At 34.7% G+C, this 12,526-nt stretch overlaps 2 protein-coding genes across 16 annotated transcripts in view; one reads left to right on the forward strand and one right to left on the reverse strand.

Moving 5' to 3' along the window:
• PALS2 (protein associated with LIN7 2, MAGUK p55 family member) overlaps positions 1-12,526 on the reverse strand; it is a 249,156-nt gene that overhangs the window by 27,216 nt on the left and 209,414 nt on the right. The window lies entirely within an intron of this gene.
• The window catches only part of OSBPL3 (oxysterol binding protein like 3), a 110,816-nt gene that overhangs the window by 3,194 nt on the left and 95,096 nt on the right, over positions 1-12,526 (forward strand). Inside the window, exon 2 of one of the 14 annotated variants that reach the window (XM_087945366.1) lies at positions 368-455. The exons of the other annotated variants lie outside the window; for them this stretch is intronic. The gene's annotated coding sequence lies outside the window, so the exon portion shown is untranslated. The remainder of the gene's footprint in view (positions 1-367; positions 456-12,526) is intronic. 14 annotated transcript variants of the gene reach the window in all.

The raw sequence follows: 12,526 nt of genomic DNA on the forward strand, positions 1-12,526 counted from the left end.
AGTCAGATTATTAAGAAGAACAGTTTCTGACATGATCTTGTTTATCTGCTACTTCATATAGATTTGCAGTCCTTTTGAATGCTTCCAGAAGATTGTAACATAAATATTTCTCTCTATTGAAATGCATCTGATATTAGATTAGTTGCTTTATTAATCTCATGTTTCTAAGAATTAATCTTATATTGCCGGATATGTTGGCAGGGGGTATGCTTGTGGAAAGGTGAATTTCCTGGGAAGAATTCAGCAGGGAACAACTTCTGATTTTGGCCTCTGACTGTGTACCATGGAAATAACAATGGGCAGCCAGCTGGTTATTGACTCGTAACTTCAGAAGCTTTGAGAATAATTGTATTTTTCCTGCTTGCAGAAAGTGCTGGTGGATTAGATACTTTGGGGATTTGATGCATTATTTCCTTCTCCTTGTGGGATACTATATTATGAAGGAGGATTAAGAGGTAATTAAATTCAGTTATTTGGATATTGTTCACAAAACGGTATAGAATAATTTCCTAGTCATTTTTAAATTCTGGCACCCCTGCTTGAAATGTTTCAAGCTGACTGGTATTGGGTGCCTGCTTTGCACAATACAGTTCAGAAATTGCGGTAGTGTTAAATACTGTATAACTATGACAATCACCACAATAGAAATGGGGGAAAAAGGAACAAGGAATGCTAAAACTTTTGCTTTGAATTGTTAAAAGAGCCCAGCATTTTCAGGTAGGGCTATGGGGAAATCAAATGTGCCAAAACTTTGAAAAGTTTCTGCTAATTCTTATAGGGAAGTAGAACAATCAACCCAGTGTGCAGCAGTTTCCAGTTTTCATATACGCTTGGATCAAATGACAAATACCAGGCAACAAAATTTACTTGTTTCTGGATTACAGCATATGTTTCAGATTATTGCAATATTGTATTATGTGTTTTTCTTGAGTATGAAAATTGTAGGAGGAAATTCTTACCTTTTAACTTCCATTGATAGCTGCAGATTTCCAAAACAATTATTCTAATTGCTCTGTTTCAGAATTTTATAAATTGGGTGTTTACTGCCAAAGAGATGAATAAATGAAGTATAAAACCTGTGGTGATCTTGAGTTTATTTCTAGTTGTGCTTCAAGTAATTTAATTACCACATTATCCAACTTAATTTCTCCCTATAAGTTGCTCAAGAGCTCCAAGGCCTCATTTATTTTGACCAAAATTCGATGTGACAACCCCCCCCCAAATATATTTATACCTTAAGTTGTAGAGGGGAGGGTGGTAAATCTAAACATTGTGCAGTTCATGTGGCCTGCATTTTTAGACTCATCATTTTTGTGATTCTTGCCCATCAAACCTTTAAGAAGATTTGTGGGTGTCCTGTAATTTCCTCTAAAACCCATTCTTCCTCAACCTGCTGCCTTTCAGATTGCAGCAAGCTAATGAATGCCCATCTCTTCTGACAGTCTTTATAGTCCTCAGAAATAGACTACAGTGTTTTGCAAAACTAGCATGATTGAATTGTAGAAATTAATGCACATCTGGCCCACCAATATTCTTGTATTGAAAACAGGGAATTTGCTTTAGTATCAAAACATATCACAAACATTTCCCCTCCTTCCTGTCATAAAAGTAAAACAGAATTTGCTTCCATTTCTTGACTATGAGAATTTGCTTCCATTTCTTGACTATGCCTGAGGAATGTAGTGTCTATTCCTCTTCCTATTGGTATGGCTGGTATTGTAGAATACATGCACAACAGTATTGTTTGTCTAGTTTGTACTTGTTATACTTTTGCGTCTGAACTTTAATGATTATCTTCTGCTTTCACAATGCCAGATTAGGTTTCATAGGTATGTATAGCATTATTGCCTGTGTTGTAAGGGAGAAATTGCTCAATGAAGATATTGCTCTGAGAATAAAATAATCTTAAGGAAGGGCAAGAAAAACAGTTGCAATTGTGGTAAACCCACATATTAACTGCTTGCACAGGAAATATAGATAGTGCCTGAAATGAAACTGATTATTTAAAAAGCCTGCTTTATGTGTTCTGTTTAACAGACTGACAAAACACTTTCAAATTATAGTACTATTTGTAAGAGGGGATTTGTCTGTTTTTTTAAAAATAGTATCTTAGTAAAGCTGTGAGCCTGCATGTCAAAACATAAAATGTATGCATCACTAATGTGTACTTTGCCCGACTTAGATGAAATTGTTACAGTATTCCAATCATGTAATTTTTTTTTCAATAACTTAACATCCCATGGTGTGGAGAGGGAGAGGATCATACATATTGATAGTTTTTTCTGTCAACCTAAAAGCAAATTTCATAACATGTAACAAACCTTCCTTGATCCTATGCCCTGCAGAAATGTGATTGTTGGGGTTATGTTGCAGTGCAATAGCTCTGCAAAGCTGTGATGTGGAAGAAGATTTTATGAACTGTCATCATACTGAATGACAGTTTGTTATATAGTCATCCTGCCTTCAAATTCCAATTGTATGGAGAATTGAGGCAATGTTACTTTTAGTATTTGTAATCCATCCTTCCTCATGGGAATCAATCATCACAACAGTATCCATAACAAATCTCAGTGACACCAAAATAACAACCTGTGCATTGTGACATCATTGAAACCAGCTTAGTTCTTGCATTACAACATCTGATACAAGTATATAAGTTGTTCATTTTCAGTTTGCCAATTTATATTAATGTATTTTTCACACTATCTACCTTTTAAAGTATGGCACAATGTTCAGTTGAAGTAACAACAAAGGTGATTAGTATGATTAACTAACGCAATATAGCTGTTGTACACGGCACTCATATTTCTGTGAAATAAACATACTTCCAAAGCCCTCTTGAAGATAAAAATGTTATATGTGTCTCTGAAGTTCAGGTATTCCAAAGGGTGAGGGCTGCTTTTAAGAAAGTGCCAAGAAGCCCCAATTTCTTACTCCTCTGTATTGAAGCCCTCAATATAATGAACACCTGAATTGGATTTGTAAACAGCCAGTGATTCATGCAGCCTTGGCCCCTTGTGAATGTTGTGTCATAAAAGTAGTTCTATTTAATTAGCAAATTTGTGAATTGCATTAAATAAAAGGGAGAATAGACATGGAATACAATCAATGTATGCCAGGGTAAGATATGCTTGATTATAACATAATTTGTTGCCATTTATGAATTATTCATTAAACCACTAAAAGTGAATGGTGAATCTACTTATATATAACAAATAGTGAATTTTATTAGTGAACTTACTTTAAAATGACATCTCATCCAAATCAAAACAACAGCCAGTCCAATATAATGTTCATCATTACATCATTTTATCATGTTAAAAACACAAAAGAAAGATGTATAGATCTTTTTGTGTAGTTGGAAAGAATTGGCTGGAATTGTCTTATCCAGCTTTATTTTTTCAATGTTTAATTTGCAAATGACTGTAGTTTTTCAGGTGCCCTTCAGCTACGTCCTTGGCTGTGCCAGAGTCACTTTCCCATAATGCATTCCCATATGTTTACCTGAATGGGAATGCATTAAAAGTAAGTGGCTCCCATGTGTCTGAAGACAGCCTCTTTATAATGTACAGATTTGAACATTTAAGTTATTATTTTGCTGTCCGTTAAGATTCTTGTGTGTTTAGTTTTGATATTTCTATTTAGTTTTCCAAGCAAATTCCTGGTTTGGAAAAACTTTTAATCATGGCAATGGCAGTAATTTAGTTGATGTAGGGACATAACACTCAGTATATAATTTATGGTGTCCTGCTTCACTTCTGGTTATATTTTTAAAAGTCATTAACAGCCAGTATATAATTTATGATGTTCTTCTTAATTTCTGGCTGTATCTTTTTAAAATCAACTATAAACCAACAAATGAATGGAAGCTCAATTAGAGCAGAAATGTTATAGGTCATAAATATGCTTTATCTTGAAATGACACATACCTAAAAAGTCATTTGTACTACTTGACTCAAGTGCAGTTCCTGTGTTTTTAATTAGGCTGATCTGGAGTAAATGGATTGTGGATTACAGCCCAGATTTAATTAAGCCAACCCTATTTCATAGTCAGGTGGAACAAAGCGGTGAGTTTCTGGTCTACTTGACACTGAAAAGTAGTATAAGTTCTTTTATGGGAATTTCAATATGTACTAATAACCTGAAGCCACTTTGTTAATAGTGGATGCATCTCTTGGATTGTATGGAATGGTGTAGGGAAACAAACAACTAAATTTGTAGTTTTGGAACAAAGTACTGAAAATGAAGATAGGGCTGCAGGTTTATCATTGTAATCTGAAGCATGTCTAAAAAACTACATGATCCTAAAGAGGTTATGGTGTTTTAAATGCAGGGAACTACTAGAAAATCTGTTGTTGGAACTTTTATCTTCGTTTCTCCATTTTTCATCACTTCTTTTTGAGAATTGTTGCTTTGCTAAGGAAATGAAGAAAATTGTCCAACATGTGCTGTTAGATTTTAGCTGTGTTGGTTCTTCTTTGCAGTCTATAAGACATCTTACTTTAATAAACAGTTTCTAAGAAAATGGCATTTTGCTGTTATTATTAACATGCCTCTCTAGTTTCTGATATTACAATATTCTATTGATCCTACTTGTGGTTTGATGCAAATCATTGTTAATAAAACAATATACTTTCCCCCTTCTTTTATCTTCAGGAGAACTAATGATGGTGTTGCCTGAGTACATTTACTCAGATTGCATTCCTGATCCAATACCAGACATCTTTTATTCAACAATTGTCTTGGTAATAGCAATTCCTCCTGTTGCTCAAGACCATTCCCTCTTCCCTCTATAAATATAGATGTTAAGGTTCTGGATGGGACTTTTATTGATGAAACATATGAAATGCATAGCCAATTTTTTTAAACTTCTGCTGTTTTGTAAATCTCTCATATCATGAAATACAGTAGTGCTAATTTCAGCCTCATTTTTAGTGTTGGGCACTAAAAAATTAAAATAATTTTTCAGAATTTTAAACATTGAGATTGGGGCAACTCTTTATTCAGCTCTTGTTTTGGGTATAATCTATATGATCTTTATAAAAGATAATATGAAGCAACATCTCCATTCTCCACAACTTGCCATGTAATTATGACTTAACTATGATTTAATAAGGAAAATCAACTTTCAAGCATAGTTTATAAAGATAAATTAGCTTTGCTAACTATAAAATTATAGTTAAATACAATTCATAATTCAGATTACATATAAGTACAATAATTCTAAAAATTAGTTGAAAAGTGATAGCTTTTGATAACTCATGTTACTTGAAGACAGTTTGGTCGATCCTTCCTTCCTTCCTTCCTTCCTTCCTTCCTTCCTTCCTTCCTTCCTTCCTTCCTTCCTTCCTTCCTTCCTTCCTTCCTTCCTTCCTTTCTTCCTTCCACTAAACTTGAAAAGAAAAATGGGGACAGAAGTATGGAATCATGATGTTTGTTTAGCATATTATTTCTCATACATTTAACTATAATTTAGGATTATATCAGAATATAGTCTAAAATCTGAATAAACTGTTACAATAATAATTCTTGGCACTTTGATATACAAAATCAAAATGCTTAGTGGCTGGTATTTTTTGTATAAAATCAATATAGATCATAGGATTTCCCCTTTTGATGTTTAATTTTCATTCTATAATTTAAAAAAAATTAATCCTAGTTCAGTTTTTAATTTTTATGTTAATTTTTCTATGTTGCTTTTATTTATTGATTATGTTATACACCAGGGGTCCCTAACCACCGGTCCGCGGACCGGTACCGGTCCGCGGAACAAGTCCTACCGGGCCGCTGGCTTGCTGGCAGCATCGCTATCTTTTTGATGAAAAAGTGCTTCCGGTGACCTTTTCCGGTAGAAAGCTCACCGGAAGCACGTTTTCATCAAAAAAGATGGCGGCGCCAGCGCTTCCGGTGAGCTTTTCCGGTAGAAAGCTCACCGGAAGCACGCCATCATCAAAAAGATGGTGGCGCCAGCGCTTCGTGAGGTTTTCCGGGTAGAAAGCCATTTCTACCTGGAAAAGCTCACCAGAAGCGCTGGCGCCGCCATCTTTTTTTGATGAAAAAGTGCTTCCGGTGAGGTCACCGGAAGCACTTTTTCATCAAAAAAAGATGGCAGCGCCCAGCTGATGCCGGTACCGGGCCGCGGCGTAAAAGGTTGGGAATCACTGTTATACACCACCGAGCCCCTCTTTAAAAATGATGAACATTTTAAAAATATGAAGAATAAATAAATAATAAATAACTGTATATGGAATGGAAGAAATTACCTAGAATTAGGTTTTTAAGTGTAAAAGAAATAAAAGTATCTCAGTGTTTTACCATGTCTACTTTTTAAAATACTATTAATTTTTAAAGTGTTTTGTAATAATGTTTTTATAAACAAATCATTTAGGAATAATTATTACATTTATTACCGGTAGTATTAAATATATTTACACTTTTCTTCCTTTGTTTCAGTATTCATTGAACAGATACTAATATATGTTAGGTGTTACTGCAACAAAATAAGATGTCCTGTCAAACAGTGCCTTGGCATTGATCCAATTTTTGGTTTTGTGAAACTTGTTAAGTTACTCATTGGCAAAAACCCCTTTAATAATTTTCTTTAGTCTGGGCAACAAAGTTCATCTAAATTCATTTTAGACTTAAGAAATCACTTTCCTCAATTCTGGGAAATTATTCAATATATCATAATTTTTTTCTCATCGGAGACAGTACTTTTTCAGCTACAAAATATGCACTTTGATTTCATTTTATTTTGGGGAAAAAATAAGAAAATCCAATGTTCTATATTTTTCTGATCACCTTTTAGAAATATGAATATGCGCAATAGGGATAATTCATAAGTATAACTAATTACCCAGTTCCTTTGTTAAAGTTCTAATATTTCAAAAACAGAAATTTATATTTGTTTATTCAATGTGATTAAAGTCCAAATGCAATACAATGATTAAAATCACATCTAAGTTTAAAATCTTCCTCAGCAAACAAAGGTCAGTCATCATGTTTTTACCTTAATGTACCTATCTGAAGAAAAGGTTATTGTCCTTGTTTAAATTTTGTATTTGATTTATTTTCCTGCTGTGCATTCAAGGTAGTTAACCACTTTTTAAAGAAACAAAAGGGAGGTTTACCATTTTGTATCAACTGAAGTTTCTAGACACTTTTTTGAGAAGAACCCAAGTGAAAATGGTTGCAACTGGTACGTAGACATAACTCTGTCAAGGCATTTCTAATGATATTGGAGTATTAGGGAGTATTCCAGGCTCTGAATTTACTTTTTCACAGAGAATGGAATTTATTTCCAAACAGACTGAAATACAATTCTCACATTCATTTCTTGATTCCTAATACCATGTTGGTTTTTCTTGATATAATTTCAGTTTGTTCTCTCATCCAGCTGATATTCAAAGATAGTCAACAATCAGGGCATCATTTCTTTCCTTCAGGTTGAATAAAAGGGCCAAAAGGTCTTGGTGTCTTCAGCATACCAGGGTTTACTGTAGAGGTTGAACAGAATAGACCAGATAGATCCTGTGAGCACTTTGGGGCAATTGCCTATATGTATAACAGAAGACCCCCAAATGGATATGTTGCATAAGGAATAGTGAACCGAAGGCTCAGTGCTGCCAAGAATGTACCATAGTTGGTTATATGAAAACCTAATCTTGCTCCATTTTGGGCTGTAATCTCCTGCATGTTAAGAAAGATTAAATGCAACCTAGACTGCCTCAAAAACTCAAACAGGGTTACTTCTGTTCTTCCTAACATCTGGCAGAGTTTTATCCAGTGACTGTCTCAATCTGAACTACTCTTAAGCAACCTAGAATGAAGTTATACCACCACATTTATTGATCTTTCTCCTTTGAACTGCTTCCCTTTTAGTAAATTTATACCAGCCCTGTGAAATATCAAGCTGATCTCCTATGCTAAGTCAAAAGAATTAAAGATCCAGAAGAGCAAATAACTGAGTGGCAATTTGTATTAGCTGTTCAAACATAATTAACTAGATAAATCAGTACATTATATCGCTATGAATTTTTTTGATATTTAGAAATTCCAAAAGACAGGAGACAGAAAATACAGGAGGGAAGAGTATATATGTTAACCAGTGCATTTCTTAAGAAGATAAAGCAGTAAATACACATTGGACCACCACCTGGAGAAAAGCTACCTACTGCTATAAGTAGGTGATGATCTTGAGCTGGAGAGTTCATTACAAAATGTCATGGGACAAGCTTGTTAATTCATAAGATGAGTAGGTACTAATTTACCAGAGGAGAAACTACAGAGAGTGTTTCTTTCCGCCCACTTAATCTAGTAAGAAAGTCTCTATGATTTATATAATCTTTTTGTGTGTTTATATCCAAACAAATGAGGGACTCCAGCCCCTTATTTTTTCCATTTTTTAAGAATGCCTGTGTTGGACTCTAATGTCTTGTGATCAACTCTTTGCCAACTTCCTAGTTTTAAAATTAAATGAATATAAAAATAGCCAGATAGGCAGGAGGATTATTGTAAGGCAGGAATGAAGAAATGTTGGATTTACTCAGGGGAGGAGAAAGAGAATAATACCAATCTATTACAGCAAGGATACTTGAGTCTTGTGAAACTAGAAAACATGAAAAAGAAACTTGGAGTAACCCTGTTTTGATTGTGTTAGGTATAGATTGAAAAACAGAGAGAATTTGATGGACTTTCAAGATTCTCTTACAGTCTTATAATCGCATAACAGTACATTCCAGGATTCCTAGTGACTCATTTCCTGATCTTGACTATCTTAAAAGGCTGATAGCGCATGAAGTGCCCATGGTGCCACAGGACCAACTCCTTGTATACAAAATCTCCCTTCTGAGCAATGTTTGTTTATTTGTTTTTGAGCTTCCCTTTGATATTGCAAGTGAATAGGGAGTGAAGGGTAATTTATCTGCATTTCCTTTCACTTTATTTAGAACTTCCTAAAATATATAGAGCATATGGTTTCTATGAAACTACCACAGTAGAACTTGTTTGACAACTTACGAGGTGTGGAACTAAAGGGGACTGATACTGCTTCTTCTCTTTCCGGGAAAGTATGTTTTTCATTTGTGTCAGGAGCTTAATCTTTGTGTTTTGAGAAAAATAATTTTGCAGTCAATAAATTGATATTTGGCTAATGAAACATGGTATATGTAATCCAGCCTTCACAAATTCTTGTTAAAGTATTTTATTTGATGTCAACAAAGAAATTGAGTCAATATCTTCCTTGGAGGTATGAGGTATGAGGATATGAATTACATGTATAGATTGTTATTGGAGCGTCCGTGTTGCAAAATAACATTTACTGGAACCTGATAATTAAACCTGAACAATCCAGTGATTTCATCTAGATACCTAGTATGTATATATTTGTATTTGCATTTGTCCTCCATTAAACTTCCTAATTACTCACTGATGTACAAAGGTATTTGAGAAAGAATATATTTACGCATTGGATTATGGCTTATTTTGGTCATTTATTGGATGTTACTAGAAAGAGATGCAGTTACCTAGCATGAGATGTGTGGCATTATTTATCTCCATGGAATGGTTTTTCACAAGCCCCTGAACCTGTCATGTTCCAAAACAATGCTCCTGTTCATGATGTTAGAAAAAATAACATGGACGTGAATGATGCCATTGATGGTCAGGTTTGAAGAACCCGCATAACTGTTTACTGTGTTTTCAATAAGTAAAATAGAAGGATCCTACAACTTCATTTCCTGATTTCTGCAATTGTGTGATTAAAGAGGATTGTAGAAAAGAGATTTAAGTGCTGCAGATTGCCTGTCCTTGCTCTGGTTGCAAGATACTGGTATTAGGACATGCACAGTGCAGTTCTTTCTATGTATACATTCAATAGGATTAGGCAATATCTGTTTCTTAAGATACTGCTAAACATCACTCTTCTTGATCCTAATCAACCCATCAGTAGTGAATAGTAATGAGAGTTCTAGAAGTAGCATCTGGAGGATGACTTGTTACCCACTCTTGACTTATAAGTGGGGTCTATTTCAATACAAGTGTCCATAGGATTTCAGCCTGCATTCAGATGGAGGCCCAACTGGATAACGTTTGTTTTCTTTCAGACAAAATATGATATTAAAAAATAAGAGGATAATTTTGGAATTCTAATAATTGTTTGGAAAATTGACATTTAGTCACAGAATTCTGTAACTGAGCAAACCTTACATTTTCCCTTTCATAAACCCAGTAAGGAACGAATGTATGCTTTCATGTTATGTTTCACTGATTTCCAGTGAACTCTAAATCTAAACTACATTTGGTGATGATTCTGTTTGTCTCCTCAAACCATTGTTTTGTTCTTCTCAAAATAGGTACCCAGAGTCATCTAGAACTGAGCAATAATAGAAATTAATTAATTAAATGGATGGATGGATGATAGATAAATGATAGATGATAGATTGAAAGAAGGAAATATTTAATTTAATTTAACCTCTATTTAGAGTGATAGCTATTATATCTGGACTGATAAAATCCAGATAACTATTAGAACAACTGTATTGTATTCTATTGTGCACAAAACTATTGTAATTCTTTCTGGATGTATGATGGCTTTCTGGATTTTTGCAGTCCAGATCTGGTAGCCCAGCAATGGTAATGATTGTTCCTGTTATTACTGTCTTGAAAACAAGGTGCAGTAATAGTCAAGAAAATAGATTACAATGTTCTTCGTTGTTTTGGGTCAGCTTACAGGAATAAACATAGTTTATGTTAACTTCAAAAGCTTGTAACTGTCAGTGACTGGCTTTACAGCAAAGATCCATCTATCATATTCTGGGTGATGCCTGTAGGCTGTTTTGGCTCTAGGAATACTTGTTTCATATTTTGTCTTAGTTGGGCTTAAAGTAAAAAACTTTTAAAATGCAAATATTTTACATACCTATGGCTGGGAATGGTACTTTGTTTCAGCATTCATAGTTCTAATTGCAAGTTTCATTTAAAATAAATTTAAAATAAATTACATACATACACACACACACACACACACACTATTGCTTTTTAAGTCAGCGTTCTGGAGTTCTTTTCAGGAAGAACAAATTAACGTAAGATGCTCCGAAGTATAAGACGCACGTAGCTTTTGGAGAAGAAAAGAAGAAGAGGAAAAGAACAAGAAAAAATCTGCCTCTGCCAAAGAGCAATTTGCCTCTTTGCAGCAAACCGCAAACAGCCTGGTCAGCTTCAGCACAGCCTGATTAGCACAAGCAGCTGATTGTCAGTAGAATTAGTCTCCCAACAATCAGCTGTTTCAGGCTGCAGGGATGGCCATCGCTTATTGCTGCCTCTGCGCGCCCCATTTTCAGCCTCTGCATCCTGTTTTTTTGCCTCTGCTTTCCCTGTTTTTGGCATGTTCCAGGCGGTGGGAATTGAAATGGGCAAAAATGGGACACGTTTCTTATTTTAGAAATTGGATTGTGTTGATGAAAATTATCTCTTGAGGCAGGTTAAAATCCATTAGCATATCTTCATTGTACTTTTCCCCAGTTTCTCCACTTTGGTCCCTCCAGTTGTTTGGGGGCTGTGTTTGCTGGAATTTTTCTTCATTTGAATAAATTTTGCTCCATTTGAATAAATTTTAGGAATTTTGAGAGTTTCAGTTCCAATTTATTTGATCTCTCTCTCTCTCCCTCTCTCCATCTCTCTCTCTCCTCCCTCCCTCCCTCCTCCCTCCCTCTTACCCCTGAGAAGAAGAAGCCAATCACAAATCACTTTCAAATCTTGCCTAGAAAATAGCAGCCTCCAGGAATCAAGCTCAAAAGCAAGAACAGTAATTTAGAAGGTTTATAAATCAACATAAGAGAAGCCATATCCAATTCTAGATATAGGTGCTCCATATCCAAATGACATCTTTTTCTTGGTAATCCAGATTTCTACAGCAGAAAACCTCCTTCTTACTTTATACAAAAGAAGAGAGAAAAGGAGAGGAATAGTTTATGGAGCTATTCCATTGCTGAAGAAGCATGAAGAAATGGACAGCATTCTTATTTTGTATGAGCTGTTTTGAAGGATCAGCAAAAGAAATCTGGTGTTTCCTTTATTATTTATTTCATTTGTACCCCGCCTTTATTGCCTTATAAGTAACTCAAAGTGGTGAATATACTCCTTCCTCCTCTTCCTCCTCTTTTTGTCCACAACAATAAACCTGTCAGGTGGGTTGGGCTGAGAGAGAATGACTGGCGCAAAGTCAGCCATCAGACTTTCATGCTAAAGGACAACTAGAACTCATAGTCTTCTGATTTCTGGACTAGCACTTTAACCTCTACCTCAAACTGGCTTTCTTTAGAGTCTTTTTTTTTTTTTGAACAAATTTTATTAATTTTTTTAAAAAACATACACAAGCAAACAAAACATAGGATGTAGTAACATAAAATATCTTTTTCTAAAAAACACATAGAATATCTTATTTAAAAACAAGATAATTCCAAATTATCACATTTCTATACAAACACAATTTAATATATATATTTATCTTATCTGTTCAACTTCATAT

The sequence above is a fragment of the Notechis scutatus genome, chromosome Z (genome assembly GCF_049901735.1).
Source record: "Notechis scutatus isolate UNSWTSFEM ecotype Mainland chromosome Z, rNotScu1.2, whole genome shotgun sequence".
NCBI lineage: Eukaryota > Metazoa > Chordata > Lepidosauria > Squamata > Elapidae > Notechis > Notechis scutatus.